General features: G+C 39.7%; 1 long non-coding RNA gene across 1 annotated transcript in view; it reads right to left on the bottom strand.

The window, feature by feature from the left end:
• Positions 1-21,713, bottom strand: part of LOC116156390 (uncharacterized) — a 188,383-nt gene that overhangs the window by 116,899 nt on the left and 49,771 nt on the right. The window contains exons 5-7 of the long non-coding RNA XR_010383203.1: positions 17,456-17,595; positions 15,910-15,987; positions 12,231-12,440 (exon numbers count right to left, since the gene is read on the bottom strand). This is a non-coding gene — a long non-coding RNA (uncharacterized LOC116156390). The remainder of the gene's footprint in view (positions 1-12,230; positions 12,441-15,909; positions 15,988-17,455; positions 17,596-21,713) is intronic.

Below are 21,713 nucleotides of genomic sequence, written 5' to 3' on the forward strand. Positions count from 1 at the left end.
TACTGTTCCATTGTATGTGCATACCACATTTGCTTATCCATCCAATGATGGACACTTGGGTAGCTTTCATGTTTTAGCTGTTGTGAACAATGCTGCTATAAATAAAGGTGTTCACACACCTCATTGTAACCCTGTTTTCAGTTTGAGTATGTACCCAGAAATGGAATTGCTAGGTCATATGCTAATTCTGTTTTCAATTTTTTGAGGAAATGTCATACTGTTTTCCACAGTGATGTTCCATTTTACATTCCCACCAATAGTGCATAAGAGTTCCAGTTTTTCAATATCCTCCCCAACACTTGTTATTTTCCGCATTTGTGATAATAGCCATTTTAATGGACGTGACATGGTAGCTGTTATTTAATTTTAGATGCAAATACTGAGGGTAAGTAAATTGCCCAAGGTTATACAGCTTGTAAGTAGTAGAGCTGGGATTCAAATCCATGTCCAGTGGTCTTTCAATATGTCTGTCTGTCCTTTTCCTTTTCCCCAGCTATGATACTTCTGTTAGAAATCTAAAGGCAGTCAATAGAGCTAAATTTGTTCTTTAGAAAATCTACCAGCTATTAGGAAGATTTAGGAATCAAAAATTATTCTCAGTCAATATCATAGAAAGCATGTACCTGAACTATAGTAGATGCTCAAAAGATTTATGGAGTTATAGTGCCTCATGACCATGGAGATTAATCAATTCAAGTTTCTCATCTTACAGATCAGAAAACAGAGGCCAGTGGATTTCTTTGTTGTCAAATATTACCAAAATTACTATTTGCCAATAATGAGATTTAGAGCCAAATTAATTTAGTTTAGTCATGAGGCAGGTGGGACTGTGTAAATTTATATAGCTCAATTAAAATCAGAGAGCTGAAAGGGACCTCCACGTCTCTTACAAAAATGTACCCATCTGCCTCTATCACAGTGAGTTTAAACAGTATCAGCAGGTTATCTTTTCCTTTACAGCCTACTAAGAAGGCAATCCAATCACTTCCTTTATGAAGCACTAGAGCATATTTCACACCTCTCAATCTCATGACATTTTTACATATAATATGGAACACTTTACATATCTGTTTAAAAACTAATATATTCTCTTTAAAGGTGTTTAAAATTGTTGTTTGAAAATTAGAAGCAGCCTTAAAAGTAAATTGAAGCATTACTAGGCAACTGAAAGGACTGTAATAAGTAACCTTGAGTATATATCACAATTAGAAATAACCTAAGCCCTAGGTTTCAAAAGTAAATAACTAGGGTGAAAGATTGTCTTGGGAAAGGAAAGGTATCTCTAACCTGGGAAAAGAACAGTTATAGGGGTCTGCACAATGTAGCACACACTTGCTGACTCATTTTAGGATGCTCAACAACGAAATGTAGCAAATGTTTACTAAAACCCTCTTACATGTGAGCTACCATGCAAAGAGCTTTGAGAATACAAAGACAACCAGATATAATGCCTGGCTTCGAGGAGCTTACTAACTAGTTAGGGAGATAGCACAGCTACACAAATACCTCTAAAAGATACCAGGTTAAAAATAGTATTAGGTCCACAAATGCACTATAGGTAGAGCAAGGCTACACTTGGTGGGGGAATCAGGGAAAGCTACTGAGCTGCGTTCTGAATGATTTTGACAGGCAGAAATAGGGGAAAGGTTATGCACCCAGAAAGTATGATGTTGATAGAGGCCTAAAGATGAACAATGTTCCACATAAACTTTCTATTTCAAGTCCTACACATACCTTCGGACCTGCACTATCCTCTTTGGAATTTCCCCTTGTCGCCTATCTATAAATCCTAACCACCAAGAACTTATATAAAAATGTTGAAAATGGTTGTATTAAAAGGGTGAGATTATTGGTAAATCTATTCTCTTTCTTTTCTTATTTTTTTAGTTTTGTTTTCCATTGGAAACAGTTTTATTACAGGAAAGTTATTTTTAAAAAAAGATATTATACATACCTTTCAAGGCCAGCTCAAATCTTTGCTCCTCATAACTATTCCTGACTAGCCAATAATGTTAAACTTGAGGTGTTGATATGAACTCCTGATTTAAGGTATGTATGTATGTGTGTGTATAGGTATGGGCTTTGTCCACTGTAAGAGCCAAGAAACAATGATGCCTCAGTAGCAACAAGCACACCTAGTGCACAGATGTTGCACTAAATATCATTTCCACCAAATTGAGCCAAGGCTCTTTGAGAATCTGGGGCAGGGAAACATACCTTAGCCTGAGTGAGACTAGGATATTCCACAGTTCCAGAAAGAAAGGAAATCCTCCATGACTAACGAGGGGTCTATTAAGGAGTCAGTTTGAAGGAGCCCCCACGGGCTAAATTTGGGACAATTTGGCATTAAAAAGAAAAAAATAGATAGAAAAGGAGGAGGAGGAAGAGAGGAAGAGGAGGAGGAAGGGGAGGAGGGAGAATTGGAGTAGCAGCACGTTATTATTCATTTGGGGGTGACTGACAATTGTAGATAAAGGAAAGGAAGTAAACACTTACCTTGTCTTTTTAGGAGGAATTGTAGGTTTTCCCTGGTTGAGGAGAGAAAGACTTCCTCCCCAAAGAATGTTAGGTAATAAATGTTTTCATTTGAACCCTATGAAATTGTTGATATTCAGCTCTTTTTAATCTACAAAATTTCACCTTGTTCAATCAAATATACAATAAAAGAATTAGAAAAATCAACACTTTGCAATCCCAATGAAATAACTGATTCAATGGATGTGGCAATGATTATGCGAAAATTTGTTGGGGCAAAAAACATTCTAATGGTGCCGAAGGGTCTCTCCTTAGATTACTTGCTTGTTGTAAAGATGAAAACACACCTTTACATCTCAGTGGTGAGATCCAGCTGTCATCACTTTAACCAACTGGTAAAGCTTAGCTTTGCTAATAGTGAGAAAAGATAAAATTTGTTTTCCCTCTTATGATACAATTTGAAATTCACAGTATGACTTATGAACCATTCTAGCCAAAAATGTTTAGGTTGTGTGTTGGCCATTCTCTATTTGCCCTTATAAATCCATTTGGTGCCTTTCTCCATCCTGCTCTGTGCCCCTGGAGATGTCCCTCCACACAATGTGTCACCCAGGCTCCCTCCTGTTTTGGCTTCTAATTAGATTTGACCAGTGGAGGTTCTGGAAGAGATTTGAAGGGTGAAGGAGCGACATTTAGGGTATTTATTCCCTACCACCTCACTCTCCACCTGGGTGTGTTTTGGTGGTGGCTGTGTTCCTTTTACATCTGTGGCCCAGCCATGCTCCAGTAACATCTCTCTGCCAGGCTGCTTCCAGCCCAGGGTTATATTTCCTGAGCCCTTTCCTACCCCTGTGTTCCCTAGTCTGCCCACACGTCTATGAATAGTCCCTTCACTTAACTCCCTTCAGTTAAAACCTTTGAATATACCATCTGCTTCCAGTCAGGACTTTGACTGATTCCGCTTAAATCTAATCGGGCCTTTAACAGGACACCAAAATCAGAAAAAAAAGTTAAACAACAATTTGAGATAACAATCAGACAAATTCAGAACTTGGGACCATTTACAGGAGAGTTATTCTCATGTCTTCAAGGTCCATATCATTAAAAAAAAAAAATGGAGGAAAACTCTTATAGATTAAAATAAGCTAAGGAGACATAATTATCAAACGTAATGTATGAACCTGGTTTGTAAAAACAACTATGATATATTTGGGGAAAATTGGGATAATTTTAATATTGACTGAATTTCAGATGAGATTAGAGAATTATCGATATTCTTAGATATGAAAAGGTACTGTAGTTTTTAGGCAAATGTCCTAATTTTTAAGAGGAGTATGCTGATGTATTTAGAGTGAATTGCTGTAACTGCAACTTCCTTTAAAAAGTATAGCAAAGTATTTAGGTAGATAGATAACACGGCAGAATATTAAGAGTTGTTAAATCTGACTGACGGAGATGTGGTGTTTGTTGTATGCTTCTTTCGACTTTTCTGTGTGTTTGAAAACTTCATAATAAAATATTATGAAAATATTCATTTAAAAGTATTAATATTAATAAAGAAAACACATTAAAATATAATATATTAATAAAATATTATAAAGAAAACAAAATTTCTAACCACTCCCTCAGAAATGATTTCTCCTTTTCCCAAATGTCTACAGCTTTTTTTTTCATAGTGCTCCTATGCTTCTTGTAAGTATCTCCAACCAGACTGTCAGCTCTTTGAAATGAAGGACTGAGTTCTGTACTTCTTTTTATACCCTACAGAGGCCTGTATAAAAGTTTAATATGTCTAAGCCTAATTCTTCATGACAAACATAGGCATATGTGGTCAGAAGGTTTCTATTTCTGTTTTCATTAATGGAAGGGAAAAGGCACAAGAAATTGGATAGGATGCAGAGAAGGGCAATTTAGACACTTTCCTGAAATTATCAGAGTTCTTGAGGCCCCTTCCTGGGGGCAATGAAAGCCACAGTGAAGACAGACAGCATGGAGTCTGACTCTTCACAATATCATTGAAAGTTTTGCAACCTTGGACAAGCATTTGGAGGGACAGACTCCAAAAAAGAAAGATTAAAGTAAGTTCAAACTTACAGTCTCCTCAAGGTGAAGAGAAAAGCAGTATTAGGTTAAACCTGAATTGAGAAAAGTTAATTTTGAGTGAACTGCTTAACTGAATCAATTTAAATTGCATGCCAACACGTAAACAGGGGAAAAATTTTCTCCCTGGCTATTTACTCCTTTTGGAATGTGAATTTCCTTATAGAAAAAGCATTATTGAGTGGAAACACAGGATAATTTTTGTTCATTTGATAGTGCTCAACAGAAGATAGGTTTTTTTGTACCACTTGGGTAAATTGCAGGCTGAGGACCTAGGAAAAATTGTCCTTCCTGTGATTTCTGTTGTTGTCTTTTACTCTTCTAGTGAGATAGTCTTGCAAATATCTCAGCTTTCATAACCCATATGTCCTGTATACCTGTGAGCAATGGCACGGTGGGCCAGGGCAGAGAGATAAGCTCTCAATCAGCTGAGTAGATGGTATGTGTGTGTATGTGACAAACCCTGCTGTTTGCTCACCCAAAGGCCATCTCTCACCTTATTTCTAGCTAAGAGAATTCTGATTTTCAGGTATCAGGTGCTCAGTATGCTTCAGAGGAGTCATCATAACCCTACCCATTTGCCAATCTTTGGTTGAAACATGGGCACATGACACAATCAGGCCAAGAAGATGGGAGAGGGGGAATCTTTCTGTAAGGTTTCCAGAAGTTTCTCTGCTCTTCAAAAAAGACATTTTGAGAAACAGACCCTTTCTGTTCCGAGATATTTTTGTGTGAGGATGTGATACAGTGTTAACCTGCTGTTATAACTCACTCTCCAAAAAAAAAAAGCCCTGATTTGTGGCATTTGCTTATTTCCATTTCTGTTGTATAAATTATTTCATAATGGACAATTTTAAGTTACCAATAGCTCAACAACTCATTGGAAAATTTAACAATTGGTTCTTGGGATCCCAGGGTTGCTGATTCTAGTCTGCCATTGATTTCTCAGAGCTGTTACGTCCATCTTGCGAAAGAAGTAGGTAACATGGTAGGAATGGCAGAACAGAAAGATGAGAGACTCTAGGACCTTAATGGCACCTTGAGACACGGAATTAGTCAAACCTGGAATCTTCCCATCTCTGGAATTCTTGTTACATAAGTTAATAAATGTGCACTTATTGTATAAAGTGGATTAATTTGGTATTTGTGAGTGGTGAATCTGGGCTTCATCCGGCTGATACAGATGTCTATGAGGTCACATCTAGTGGAGGGAGGGGAGCACAGGAGGGGCAAAACGGAGCCCTGGATCTTGGAAACACTTATTCTGTTGATGGTCAGGGTCAGAAAGAGGGGGTGGTGGAGGATCATGGGTGAGAACTCCCCGGGTTGAAACAGGATGCTGGCCAGTTGCTGAGAGTAACAGGATGGTGGCTGAGGTCCAACTGGGCTGTCATTGCCCTTGCCAAAGAGGCTAAAGTTCAGAGCAATGCTCCAGTGAGAGCAGGCACCGGAACAGGAGTCAGGAAGCTAGGCAGAAGCTCAGCCCTGGAAAGGGCTGCCCTGCCAAGTGCTGCACAGCATTGTGCTTTAAGGTAGCAAGAAAGGGAAGGCCTGGAAGAAGGGGAAATGTAGAGAGAGGCAGCAGTACAACTGCAGAGTTTCAGACTGCTCACTCATCAGTGGGGTGGGAAATGTCCAGCAAAGCAGAGTCAGAATTCACTCAGACGCTGACCAGCTAAGACAGAAGGTTGGGGGTTTTCAGTAACTGCCATGGATCAGGCTGAGAAAGGCAAAGGAACCAGAATCTTCTCCAAAGCTGCCTCAGCACATCTGCTTGGTGACATTAAAGAAATGTTGCTTACATTCCTTCCTAAACCTTGAAAAGGGGTATCACTCCTCCCTCAGATTGCCTCTATTGTCAGTCTCTGGGGTCCTGAAATTCACTGCTGAGACTGGTGTCTGGCCTTCTGAGAAGTGCTCCACCCTCCCTTGTGTGGGGAAATCTGTTTGCCTGCCCGTGGCAGGTGCAATTTCATTCCTCTTATGAAATGCCCCTCACTTACAGTGCACTGTCTCCTGTTACTCATTTACCCTTTTTCTTTATTTTCTTTCCCCATCTATCTGATAACCTATCCACAAGCCCATTCTCCAGCTGAGTCCCATTCATTGAATAACTACTTAGGAAGGACTTTTATAACTGAATTGTGTGGAGGAAGTAGATTCAGAAAGAATGAAAGCTGACGTGTCAACAACATTCTCTGGGGATTTTCAGAACGTTATTTTCCTCCCTGATTTAGCTAGGAAGCCAAAGGGCAGGAAATTTGGCTTCCTTTGTACTGCTACTGCTGAAAGTCATAGTTAAGTTATCTTAATTTTACTCAATGGGGTGAGTTCTGTGAAAATATCATTATTAGAGAGTAATTAAGGATGGAATCAAGCAGGAGAGGAAACTTTTAAGAGTGACGTTCTCTCAAGTTCATACTCCTTTTCTATCTGTGTGGTAAAGTCTGGTTTATTTAAGGAGCCCCTCCTCCCAATTAAATGACATGCTCCAAAGTGAATAAAAGGAATGCTTTTCTGCAATGCAAAACCCATCATTAGCAAAGTCAAGAGACAATTAGAAAGAGGGGAAACATTTGCAACTCATTTCCTAGACAAGGACTAATTTTCCTTCTATGTAAAAAGCTTCTACAAATCAATAAGAAAAAGACCAACAGCCCAACAAAAAAATGTACAAATAGAAAGTCCATAAAAAAGGGAACACAAATATTTCCTAAATATATTAAAGGATAGCCAGCTTCATAATAAGAGAAATAGAAATTAAATTGACATGACATCCATTTTTCATGTATTAGATTGGTAAGATAAAAAATATTAACAAGTTGTGTTGGTAAGAGTAAGGAGACAGTGCTCTCACACGTGACTGGTGGGAGAATAAAGCTACAACCTTGTGAAGGGTTATATGGAAATATCCTTCAAAATTATGAGTATAAATATGTTTTGATGAGTCAAAGCCAATTCTAGGAATTTATCCTATAGATTTATTCACAGATACAGGTAATGACAAGTTCATAAGGTTATATACTGCAGCATTATTTGTAATAGCAAAAGACTGGAAACAATCCAAATATCTATCAGTAAGAGATTAATTAAATAAAATATGACAAATCCATATAATGGAACATGAAGCAGCCATGAAAAATGAGGATACTCTTTATGTCCACACACTGAAAGATCTCCAAGTAAGTAAAAGAAAATTAAGGTGCAGAAAATTGGGTAACAAAAATGGAGAGAAAGAATATTTATACTAGATATGTATGTATTTGCTTGTATACACACAAAACACATCCAGGAGGATATTCCAGAAATTGATAATACTCAGTCCCTTGGTGGGGAGGAATTGGGTGCCCAGGGCATAGGATGGGAAAGAGAGGGTTTTTTTTTTCCTTTGTGTCCTTTTTGTTCTTTTTGAGACTGTGTTGCTAATTCAAATTAGTAAATAATGCTTTTTAATAAAGAGGAATGCTCTGACAGAGATTAAATCTGTAATGACCTAAATTCACCCAATCTGTACTACAGCCTCAATTTTTCCATTCAGTCTCTCTTTACATTGGCTTTAGTGGCCATCCATTCTCCATGTATGCATTTTCCCTGCTTCCTTAAGTAACACACATTTTTTGTCTCTGCTTCCGATCTCAGTTTGCTCTTGATTTCTCCCTTAGTTGTCAGGTAACAACCCTTCCAGCTGTATGTTACTCTGTAGACCTCTTTTTCTAGGTGCTAGACCTTGGGCAATCACCTCAATCATTGCTTCAATACTTCCTCCCCTAGAGAATAGAAGATAAAGTCATGGTTGGGAGTAAAAGAGGAAGCAGCATCTTTGCAGGGAACCAGGCAACTGACAGAGCAGGGGTTAGCAAACTACCATGTATGTTGCTAACGGTTGGAGATGCTATTTTAAGAGCTGGAATTGTAAAGATGGATAACTATATACATGAAAGAGCAAGAAGAGTCTACCTTATGGACAGTGCAGTAGTAAGAACTGGAAGTTCAAATTCTAGTTCTGCATTTACTGGTTATGTGACTTAAGGCAAGTTTTCTCAGCCTTACTTATCTCCTCTACAAAATGAGTTCTATGATGGGTAATGTGGCTAAGACTGCCAGTCGTCTACCAAAATCCATTCTTGTTTTCTTTTGTGGTAATAGATGTGCAGCTGGGCACATGGTTACTCACATATTTCCAAGTCTGCCTTGCTGTTAGATGTAGCCAAGGGTCTAATCCCCTGCCAGGGAAATGTGAGAAGTGTTGTGTGACACATCTGGTTCTGGGACATAAGACTCTTCTGTGCTCTTTTGCTCTCCTACAAGCTTGAACCCAACATACCCCAACTTGACCAAGGAGATGAGGATAAAACCATTGGTGAGAAAGCAATGGCTTGGAAAAACCTGGGTCTCTGCATGAACACATGGAACAGAGCTGCTGACCCACCTGGAACACCTGTCCACTTTTATAAGAGAGAGAAATGATCTCTGACTTCTTTAAACTGCTTCATTATTTTTCAGTTTCCTTGTTATGACAGCCTGGCCTTACCCTTACCAACATTGTTAAGACTCTTTATGTTGCAAGTAATAGAATGCCCAGCTCAAACCAGGTAAATTGATCAATGGTATCATTTAACTCCCATACAAGAGAAAATTTAAGAAGTAGGGAAAACTTTAGAGTTGTTTGAATCAGTGTTCAATAACATCATCAAAGAATGGATTTCTTCCTATTGCTTTGCTCCACCTTTTGTGGAGTCAGTTTCACCCTATGGCTGGTTGTTCTGAATGGTTATGGTGATGCTAGTCTTCACAGTAACTCACTATACCTTCCAAGAAAAGAGAAGAAGGAAGAGGAGAGGAGAGACAAGTGAGCTTCTTTCCAATACCCACAGCAAACTTATTGACTCAATTTTGGTCCCATTTTGGTCTTTCCTGAACTGTGACGAGAGGATGGGCTTATATGGATAAGCTTAAGCCCATCCACTTATTCCACCTCCAGGGCAAGTCAGCTTCTCCAGAACATATGAACCATGTAGAGGAGGTGTGGGCACCCTAATAGAAACTGGAATAGCTACCAAGATAAGAGGGACTGGACATTAGGGAGGTAGTACCTTGTCCACTACAGGGAGGTAGCGGTTGTTTTGAACATTAAATTGAATGAGATAATATATATTAAGGGCCTAGTACAGAGCTTGGCACACAGTAGGTGGTCAATTATCGTCAATTTACTCCTCTTTCCTAGATCTAGTTGACTGTGCTGCAAAGTGGTCTAGAGTTAGAAAAGATCCCCTCTTTGGGTGACTTGGGGCTGTGCATTTTCAGGACCAGTAAAACAGGATTGTGATGTGCACACACACATACACAAAAACCCCTCTCAGTTTCATGATTTCTGTCACAACAGCAGTTATTGGTGGGAATGGCCCATGCCTGCTATCACCATCTGACATTAAGAGAATGAATAAAAGGAGCCTTGGCACCACCCTTTCAAAGGCTCCCATCCACTGTTGGATATAGATGCTCACTGGTCTGTCAATGTATAATCAGGTTTGAGATTCCAGGAGGGGCTGCCTGCCCAGTGTCTTATGTTACCTGTGCTGCTTCAGGCAGGATATTGGTTGACAGGTGTATTTGGGCCCTTCTGTTAGTTTTCTGCCTCTATTCACTTGCTAGAGACTATATAACATAATGAAAAGATTCTGGGCTTGAGTCTGAGACCGACTTTACCATCATTGTGGGATCTAGTGTAAGTAATTTAATTCTTTATGCCTCAGTTTCCTCATGTGTAAAATAGGACCTCAACTGTTGTTCTACTAACCTTTTAGGTTGTGAGGCTCAAAGAAACAATGTATTTGAGAGCAGTCTGAAAATAGAAAAGAAATTTTAAATAAAAAGAGTTAAACATAATAATGGAAATATTCTGTGGATGCATAAATTTCTCTATACTGAGGCCAGCCTACCTGAAGGCTTGGGAAACAAAACTGGTTGAGAGAGAACAGGCCAAATGGGATATTTCTGTTCATAGAGAGAGAGGATAGGGCTAGGTTTAATGAACAATTATGTATTGATTGCCTACGTGTGTTTGTTACAGGTACTTTACACGTTGGCTAATTTAATCCTCTTAATAGTCCCATGAGGTTAATATTATTATGCCAGCTTTACAGATGGGGAAACTGAGCCTGAGAGTGGTTAAGTAACAGGACCAATGTCACACATTTAGGGAATTGCAGGCCAGGATTTGAAAGTCAGGTCTGTTTAACCACCAAGGCAGGTGATGCCATCAGCTGATTCAAGCAAGAAAGAAGTGACCACCCAGGATACTGAGCCCAGGTGGACTGGCTTACACAAGGCGACATTCATCCTGGGGCTTATAATAACTTTCATTTGCCTATTATCCATCTAATCCACAAACATTTTCTGAGCGCCTCTCATGTAACAGGAACTGTGCCAGATTTGGATAAAACAATGAATAAAATATAGTTCCTAAAGGGTTCAAGAAACATCAGTGCCACTGAGTAGCTTGTCAGACATCCATTTATCCTCAGTTCAATCCTGTTAGGAAAATTGCTCCTATTACTTGGCCAATGTTAAAGTTTTAAACATTATTGTTCTGTGGAAATGGTCTGCTTACGCTGCTTCCTGCTGGAGAATGGCATAAGTCCATAATAACTGAAGATCATATAACCCAATGATTTCGTTTCAGAGGCAACTGCACAATGGTTTTGAAATGGTAATAATTGCCTATTGCTCAGGGGATTATCTTATTGTCTAGCAATGGTTATGAAGACAGTGAGGTTTTAAGAGGCCATTCAATAAGAGTGACAGAAGGAACTATTTTTATTTTTCCCTGAATGACTCTCAAAGTGAGAATCTAATTCAGAGCCCACAGAGGTCTGAAAGAACTCCTGTGATCAGCTCAAAGTCCTTAACGCTGAAAGGAGACTGAGTTATAGAACAATACAGAAAACTGAAGGTGTGGCTCCTGTATCAGTGGAGTGCTGTTTGCTTTCAGAGATCCTGAATCAAATGGAGACAAGTCGGGTGAGACCTACAATTAAAACAGCCACTGAAGTCACATTTTCTGTCTTAATTTAAAGGAGCTACCATCTTCTTTGCCAGGTATTATGCAAATAAGCATCCCAGTCTGAAAAAATTCTACAATTTTATCTGTTCGTGCCAATGTTATTTGATGATTTCTTTGGGGGTGGGAACCTTACTTTGTTAAGCACCACTAAGAATCAGAGATCTTACGTATTTTGCTCATTTAACAATCGTCACAACTTTGTGAGTTAAGTTGTGTTTTCACCATTTTACAAAGCTCTTTCCCTTACTCAGATTCATTGATTCATCCAACAAATTTTTACTGAGTGCTTACTATTTGCCAGGCATGTTTTAGATGCTGGGGATATAGCAGTGAACAAAACCTACCTCTGCTTCACAAAGCTTTCATTTTAGTGGATGGAGAAAGAACTAAACAAAGAAACAGATAATATGCAAGGCGTTGGAGCTCAGTGCTGTGGAGAAAGTTCTAGGGGTAAAAGGAATAGGAATACTAGGTGGCAAAGGTAGGAGGATTTTGTGAATTTATATAGGGTGGTCAGTGTATTAGTTATTTATTGCTGAGTAAGAAATAACCCTGAAACTTAACGGCTTAAAATGAAAAAACACCATCTTACAGTTTCTGTGGGTCAGGAACCTGGGTATGGCTTAGTGTCTCTGCTTCAAGGTCTCTCAAGAGATTATATTCAGTGTATTAGCTGGAAGAGTTGGCAGGATTCCATTCATTTCAGGCTGTTGGACTGAGGTTCTCAGTTCCTTGCTGGCTGTTGGCTGGAGGCCTCCCTCAGTCCCTGCCACATGGTCCTGTTTATATGGCAGTTGGCCTCCTGCAGAGTGAGCAGGCAAGTGAGAGATGAGAGAGTGCCCAAGATGCAAGCCATAGTCTTTTTGTAATCTAATCTCGGAAATGACATCCCATCACCACTCTCTAGTGAACAGAATTAGAGGCACGTCACTAAATTTAGCCCACATTCAAGTCTTGGGGATTATGTAACGGTGCGAATGCCAGGAGGTGGGGCTCACTCAGGACCATCTAAGAAACTGCCTGCCACAGTTAGGGAGCTTTCCTAAAGAGAGGACATCTGAACAGAAATCTAAAGAAAGTAAGGGAGCAAGCACAGCTATCTGGGAGAAGATGATTTTAGGCAGAGGAATAGCTAGTGCAAAGGCTGAGGGGGAAATGGCACAAGATGAGGTCAGACAGGTAGCACTGGATTTGCTACTATAGTCTTATGTGGGGAATTTGGATTTTACCTTGAAACAAGAAGGCTTTGGAGGGTTTTGAGCAGAGGAGAGACATGACATGACTTGACTTGTGTTTTTAGAGGATCACACTGGTTGGTGGTGGAGAATAGAGCAGAGGAAGCAGGAATTAGTAAAAGCACTGGGACCAGTTGGGAGACTATGGTAATAATCCAGTTAAGTGATGACCATGGCTTAGACCAGGGTGATAGTATTGGAAATGGCATAAAGTGGTTGGATTTTGGATGTATTTCCTAGTAGAGCTGATGGGTTTGCTGATGTTTCGATGTGGAATGTGAAGTAACTGAGGAGTCAATGATGAGTCAGGTTTCTGGACTCAGCAACTGAAAGAAAAAATTTGCCCTTTATTAAGCTGAAAAACACTGCTGAAGGAGCAGGCTTTGAGAGGGGAAGTATAAGGCAGGGGTTTTGGACACATTAACGTGTGCCAATTAGACATCTAAGTGGAGATGCTCAGTTGGCAACTGGACATATAACTCTGCTCAGGAGAGCAGAGTGGACTATAATACAAATTTACAGGTTATTTAAACCAACATACTGGATGAAAATACTAAAGAAGTGAGTGTAGCTTGAGAAGAGGAAAGGTCTGCAGATTGAAACCCTGGGGTTCTCCAAGTTTGGAAATTAGGAAGATAAGGACAGCAAAGGAGACTAAGAAAGAATAAGTAGAAAGGGAGAGGGACGACAAGAGAGAGGAATACCCTTTGAGCCAAGTGGAGGTTGTGCTTCAAGGGAGAGAGAGAGTCCCCAGCTGTGTTAAACACTGCCATTAGGTTAAGAAAAATGGGGATCAGAACTGACCATGGACTTGGGAACATGGAGGTCCTAGTGGCTTGATGAGAGCTGTTTCAGAGGAGTAGGAGAAGGAAAGGAGAGCAAGTAGAGAAGGTGAGAACTGAGGCTCTTAGGAGAAATTGAGGTCTTTTGACAATTGGTTCACTGAACCACCTGCAACAAGCTCTACGGTGCTTATGAAAAACATAGATTTGGGGGCTCTACTTCAGCATCTCAGGGAGTGGGATCCTGTGATCTTCACTTTTAGCAAGTTCCACAGGTGATTCTGAGGCACATTAACATTTGAGAACCAATATCCTGCTCTATACACTATCTTAAATCTAGTAAAGTTGCTATCAGATTTAAGATATTGTAAGTAGGTTTCATTTGTGTAACCCAAATGTTTGTTTGTCCTGAAGGCACTCCTATGGATGGTCATTTGTCCTGGAAGCATTTCTATATTTTGTGGATGGTCATTTGTCTTGGAGGCTTTCCTGTATTTCCCTTTAGTGTTTTTATTCTCCTGAAGTTTTTAAGAAAACCTAAGTAAAGAAATTCTACAACCCCAAAGAATAGCAGTAGGTAAACAAATCTCCCATAATGGTTCCTAGGAAACTCACGAATTTTTAAATTCTCAGAATCAACATGTTAGTTTCTCAAGGGCTCTGGGATCTGAAAGACAAAATTCATGCAGATTGAAGAAGAATTCAATATTTTGTGGATCACTGAAGTACTTAATTTACTGAGCCTCTCCACCAAGAAAGAAAGATGGAGGCACTGTTACTGTTGGGTCTTTTTGGAGGGCTGGGGGCCTCTGGGCTGTCTTTATGACTAGAGCAAAGTCTGCACTGTTTAGCAGTATCTGGAGATTGTTCTTTTCTGCCCTGAGACTTTGGCCCTAGGACCAGACATGTTTCAGAAAGAACCATGCAGTGTGAGAGAAAACAGAGGTAGTAGCAATTTAAACTTAACTTTCCCCACTGTGTACTACACAGAAGAAGGGCTCAAAGGATTGAGGCTTTTGGAAGAGGGTGTTTTGAATTGTTGATCCTTCTCTCCTTAATCTCTCTTTATTTTCTTACAACCCCCTTCCAAGGCCTACAGACTTGTGCCCATGTTCCCTCTCTCTGGAATCTTCACTCTTCTCACAAGAGAAGTTATTACTTCTCTGGTTCCTTGTAAACCCCAGACACTTGGTGCCAATGGAGCTGGCATTTTCGTTCCATAAGAAATGAAATGAGGTGAGGTCTAATCTGTTAACAAAGGCTCCAATTCCAATCTTCCTTTTTGTGAGAGCCGCTACTAATTTCCTATCTAGTTTCCTTAAACAAGAGACTGTTGATAACATTTTCCCTAGAGGTAGACCAACATAGCTAATAAAGGTATATAAAAATTATATTCTAGTTACTTCTATGTACCTTTATATGGCCAAGGCAATTTCATATATGGAAGAGACTAATGCATAACACAGAAAATTCCAGCAAAACCCTGTTAACCCAGCAGCTCCTAGACAAACATTAATAGTTGCCCACCAAGCTAAAATTGTATCTATGAAAAAAGTTGAGGGAGAAGAAGGCTAGAAAGGATGGCAGGTGAACTTGCTGATGTTCCATGAAGACAAGAGTACAAGCACCATCAACATTCCAAGACTAGAAGATATAAGAAGACAGACAAAAACTGGGCTTCCCCAAGAATGTCTTCACAAGAAAAGAAAGTCTCCAGCTGAGCAGAACACCTAACTTCAGCCCCCTGTATAGAAGAACCGGTGGCCCTACCATGCAGGCAATGAATGGTAGCATCTGAAATGGTAGTCACATGTGAATATGTGTGCATCACTCATTAGAAGTACATATTTAGATTGGAATTCTGCATCGTCTGTAATTTTGGGGTGATTCTCTTTTTCCATAACACCTGTGGTTCTCTTGTTGCAGGAACATTTCCAGGAAGACCTGTGATCTTTGAGATCCATCTTATTAGTGTTTGATGGCACAGCTGATAGTGGATAGTTGGCAAAATTACCTGCATTTTTCCTTTACATATTTGTATCAAGTGCCTCTTTAACTCAAAATGCAAATCTGTGCAAAACAATGTGCAAGTTAACCTAACTTTGGTGCTTAAAAATATCAAGCAGGACTAGAACACTGGTTCTAGCCAGTGCAAAACTTTGAAGTCTAGGTGATTTCTTCACCTAATAATCACTTGGGGTCAAGTTGGTTTCTTTTAATAACGTATGTGCTTAAGAAAACACAGAATTCTAACCTTTTCTTTCTTTGGTGAGTAGACTAGTCAAGTGTTTTCCAAATGTACTTCTTTTTCTTAAAAGATGCAGCAGTGACACTAAATAGACAATAATTGTTGCATAATTAATGTGTAGCAGGTGGACCCAGCAATTTCTTTTTGGAATCTCTGTTCCTTAATCCTTAACTGCCTTGCCCTATCATACTCCCACCACATCTCCCATCATGCCCAAAAACCTCCCCCAACACTTGTAAATAGCACAGTGGACACAATTTAATTTGCCTTTGAGGGCAGCTCTTAAATTAACTGCAAAAGGGGGAGACAGGCACTCTTAGGTAAACATATATGTGTGTATGTGTGCAAACACACACATTTGTTTTCCTCAAACCTCATTCTCAAAGATTTTTACTACCTATTCAGTTCAATACACCTCTAACATTCTGCATCTCCATCTAACACCTGCTTGTTAATTTCATTCAACTTTCAGCCAGTTTTTTAGCAAGCGAAGGCAATCCATTCAAGGATTATAAAAGGACTTTTTTTTTTTTGCCTCTGATCCTTTTACAGACACTAATTTCATACCTACCATATGCTGTCCAAGATACTGGTTCCCACCCTTTTGTTAACTTCTCTTGTGTATCACCCAAGGTCGAGTTTCCTTTGTTCAGTACAGACTATACTACGAACTAAGGGTGGGATGATATGGGATAAATATCTGAAAGCAATACTTCCTGCTGGCTGGGAAGCGTCCCTTCACTTGTACAGAGTGTCATCAGTCATCTCGCTTTTCTCAGGTGTGGCAGGTCTTCTTTTCCTACTACCTTACATCACTGATTGAAGAGCTACCTGAGATTGTCACAATTTTACATAAAAAAATTTTTTTTTCTTTTTTTTAGTGGTGGGAGATAATTAAGTTTATTTAATTTTTTAAATGAAGGTACTAGGGATTGAACTCAGGACCTCATGTACATTAAGCACACACTCTACCACTGAGCTATACCCTGCCTTTTACTTCTTTGTATTTTTCTTCTTTTCTATCTGCTCCTAACAGCTTTTTAAACAATTTAAGTTACAAAGAAGAGATCTGGTTTTGCTCTCCTGGTAACTAGCTGTAAAACCTTGGGCAACATATGTAACTGCTTTGACCCTCAAATTTCTCATCTATTAAAGAAGAGACATTAAACACATTCTAATGTGCCTTTCAGCACTGATACTCTCTGAGTCAAGAGGTGAAATGGCTCAGGGGAAAGCTCTGGGCTGCCTCAGAGCTTGTCTGCACTTAGCAGTAGAATAAAAGGAATGGCTGCTCCAACAGCTGCCACTTCTTGAGCATCTACTTTATGCTGGGCTATCAGATCTTTACACACACAGTGTTTCATATAATCCCCATAGCAACTCCAAGAGGCACACATTATTATTATTACTAAACCTGTTTTATAGGTAAGCATTTTAAGACCCAGAAAGGTTAAGTAGCTCTTTCAAAATCATAAGGTAATTGGCATAACGAGTTTGGCCAGTCAGCACATATTTTTAACCATTCTGCTACCCCATTTCCCAGTTCACTTACTGTTTGGTATTGCTTGCCCATTTCCAAAAGCCAGTTCACAGCTTCTATCTTGGAATGAGGTCTGAGATCCAGTCTTGACTCTATTGTCTGCTAGGTCTTCAGCCAAATTGTATCACTTCATCATGTCTCAGGTTCCTTACCTGTGAAAGAAGAAAATAATACCTTTCTGCAGTTGCCTAGTTCCTATCCTGCTTCTCTCTACAGAGGCCATCACTTAACCCCTACCTGCAGGCTTGGACCCAGCCCAGGCTCTAGGACCAATCCTTCTTCCATAAGAAGGGCTTTAAAGACTTTTCCTTCAGTGCTGAGGGGGATTCAACATCAACCATGGCCTGAGGTCCTAGTAATCAGTTGTAATAAGTGGGCCTCTATCGTAAACGTAGTAAGGTAGAGTTGTTAGGATGAGTCCTGGGACCATACTGCCTGTGCTTTAATCTCAGCTCTGCCCTTACTAATGAGCTTCGTCAAGTTCCCTCACCTTTCTGTGACTCAATTTTCTCATCCGTAAAATGGGGAGACTAATAGTAGTGATTTCAGAGAGTTGGGAAGATTTAGTAAGTTAAAAACTGCAGAGTACCTATAACAATGCCTGGCAAGGAGTGTTTGCTATTATAGTTACCATTATAGAGCTGATCTGATTTATACTTCATATTCTTATACATAAATGACATCAATTATATACATATATTATTATCAACACTAGTTAGGTCCCTGCTTGGCTGCCTCAGGTCCTTCTTGGATAACTTGCCCAGTCTCTTCAGGGCTGCAGCCCTCACTGCAATCATGTGCTGGGGCAGGACTCTGCCACTGGACCCCTTCTCTGAGCTGGGGCCTTGCAATCTGCCAATGATGTTCCTAATGTTGGCTGTCTTCTCAAATCTCTGAATATTGCTTCCTCTGGTGCTCCCCAAGACAGTGCCCTGAGCGTGTCTGTTTCCAGACCACTTGCTGAGACCACTTGTTGCCCCTTTCCCCTGCCATGTTCCCTGGAACCCATATTCTGCCCTCTGCAGCACCTTTCCCCAGTGCTTGTGCTGCGGGCTTTCTGACTAGGTCCTGAGCCAGTCCAGTGTATGTGTTCAAAAAGTTACTACCTCAGCTTGATGCAACCTCATAAAATAACTTTGTAAAGCATCACACACCTAAAATGGGTATGAATCTCAGGGCACAACTCAGGTGGGCAAAAGATATCATACTTCTCTACTTTTTTTTGGTAACAGCTCTCATGAGATATAACTCCCATACAATTCACCCATTTAAAGTATAAAATTCAACTTTGAGAGTATAGTCACAGAGTTATACAACCATCAATTAGTTTTATAACATTTTCATCACCCCTCTCCAAAAAATTCATCTACTCTTCCGTATTTATCCCTTATATCCCAGCCCCAGGTAACCACTAACCAACCTTCTGTCTATAGACTTGCCTCATCTAGACATATGGCCTTCTACAACTGACTTCTTTCACTTAACACAATGTTTTTAAGGTTCATCCTTGTTGGAGCATGTATCACTACTTCATTCCTCTCTATTGCCAAATAATATTCAAACATCTCTACTTTTAATTCAGTAGTTAACTTTGACTCTCTCCCCACATTCCGAAGGGCTGGAGAAGAATTCAACTCCTCATTCTTGGGGTTTCCCATGGAGGTTGTGTCAAGGTTCAAGGCTCTCAAGTATAGTTGAGATCTCAGAGTTGAGATACCTCAGATGTCCATCTGGCCACACAGGTTACTGCTGAGATGCCACTGTCTCTCCTTTTGTAGTCCTTTAAGAGCTTCCCCTTTGTGGCCTTTGTGCCACCTTTGGAGCATGGGAATTGTGGGGCCAACTGGTGTCCTTCAAAGTCCAACAACCCTCATTCCTGGGCTCTCAGATGTCTGCCTGCAATTCCTTAACAGATAAAGTACATTCTTTACTGGGAGTGTTTGCCCTAACAAACTAATAGCCCTAGGTAATGCCTAATCTCACAATAGCTCAGGCTGGTTTGTTTCAACACACCTTATCAGAGTCATAAACCCTACCACCCTTCACAGACCCTAAACTTCTTACCTCACCTACAACCAATCAGAGACGTGTGCTCAAGCCAATCAGGCACTTTGTGACCCTACTTTATGAAAGACCCCAACAAGTGACCCTCAGTGCTCACACAGGCACCTGTTACCTGTGTGGCCCACTATTGTCTATGGCAGCATAACCTAATAAACCTTTTCTATTTTCATTCTTTGTCTTTGATAAATTCTTTTACTGCCATGCATCAGCCCACCGTGTCCCCCAACAGAAACCATTTCTGTGGTTGGTGAAGCTAGGCCAAAGTTGTCCCTCTTGGCGCATTGATGGCCAGTCTCTCTGAGGTCCTGCTGTGTCCTTGAGGCACTGGCAGGGAGTAAGGCAGGACATAGGGGACCCTAGACTTTGACTCCTTCCCCAAGCCAGAGAGACCCTCATTTTAGACAGGGGATATTCCTCCCCAGGTTTAACTAGATTCTCTTTAATGTCTTTTGAAACAAAATTTAGAAATTCTAATCTCAAACTTTCCCTGAGGCAAGGGTGCACAGAGCTTGTACTCACATGAACGAAGACCTCAAAAGCAAAAAAACAGAAGGGAAAACACAAATTTATCTTAACAAGTTATCTTGTGCCAGAGTTCATTTCTCATTGTTCAAATCTCTGCACCCAGACAGGTCCATAAAGCAATCAAGCATTTTATCCCCTTATGCTTTTTCTTATCCCTCAGTCCGGTCACTGTTGGCTCTTTCCTGAGCCACCAGCCCCCCTGCCTCTGCTTCCTGACAGCTTTTTATGTCCCACAAGCCACTGGTTACTGTGAGGACATACTAGGTGGCAACCTGGACTCTGCTTTTAGAATTTTTACTTTAACTGTATATTAAAACTATCTTTTTTGTGGCAGAATGAAAATGATATGATATATGCTTTAGAAATGTAGGATTTGCATTTCTGTTATATATTTCTATTATACGTTTTTCTATTTCTATTACATGTTCTATTATATATTTCTAGTACACATTTCTGTTATAACTATCTACTATACCGAGTTTGGTCTTGGGACTCCTTTACACTCTTAAAAATTATTGAGGATCCCAAAGAGCTTTTGTTTTGGTGTGTTATATTTATAAATATTAACTATACTAGAAATCAAAACTGAGACACTTAAAATATTTAATATCAATTCATTTGAAAATAGTAAACCCATTACAGGTAACATAAATAACCTATTTTATAAAATATATATTTATTTCCCAAAACAAGAAAATATTCTATAGCATGGCACTGTTTTATATTTTTTGCAAATCTTTTTAATGTGTGACTTAATATAAGACAAACTGGATTCTTATATTGGCTCCTGCACTCAATCTAGTAGATTTTGTTTTCACTGAAGTATGTGAAGAAAATCTGGTGTCACAGAGGTATGTAGTTGGACAAGGGAGGAATATTTTAGTTGCTTTTTTTTTGACAATTGTAGATATTACTCCAGATCTCAGCAAGAGGTAGTTTCTTAAAAGCTATTTGGCAACAAATATTGCCAGATGTTTTCTTTGAAATAACAGTCTCATTTTGTTCATTTTAAAGAAAACACCTGACAAATTCCTAAATTTGAATAAGTGCTTTTTCAAGTAAAAATGGTGTTTCATCAAAAAAAAAAAAAAAAAAAGGTTAGTTCAGCTTGTAACTCAAACAATAACACAAACATTTTTCTTGGTGGCACCCATTCTACCTCAGTATGGAGCAAAAGTGCTTCTGTGTACTTCTCAGTTTGTCAAAGTATTACCAAGACCTGCCTTGAAGTGTTGAGATTTAATTAATTGAATGAATGAAAAGAACAACATTCTTAAGTAAAACTGGCTTACTTTCTTTCCTTCTGTCCTGTGAGTTTGTGTTGGTGAAAAATGTGACTATTGGGTAGTTTGGTGCCACTGCTTTGACTTGTACTAAGGTGCTGGCAGTCTGACCCAGTATTAGTTTTGCACCATCAATAAATGCCCATATAGTGAAAAAGGCAAATCTTTCTTTAAACATTATTATGGAAGTAGTTTTGATCTCTTATATCCCCTGAAAGTTTTCCCAGGACTTTACAGACCACAATGTAAGAAGCAGAGGAGATGAAAAGATCCAAGGGAAGGGTGTGTGCCTTGCTTTTTGAGTGTTCCTCATTGCTGCCTAGGGTCTTGTGTTCTGCATGTGTCCTGACCTGTCCCAGCACCTGCAGCTCTCCTCTCCTGTTCTGGACTGGCCATGA

This window comes from Camelus dromedarius, chromosome 11 (assembly GCF_036321535.1).
Source record: "Camelus dromedarius isolate mCamDro1 chromosome 11, mCamDro1.pat, whole genome shotgun sequence".
NCBI lineage: Eukaryota > Metazoa > Chordata > Mammalia > Artiodactyla > Camelidae > Camelus > Camelus dromedarius.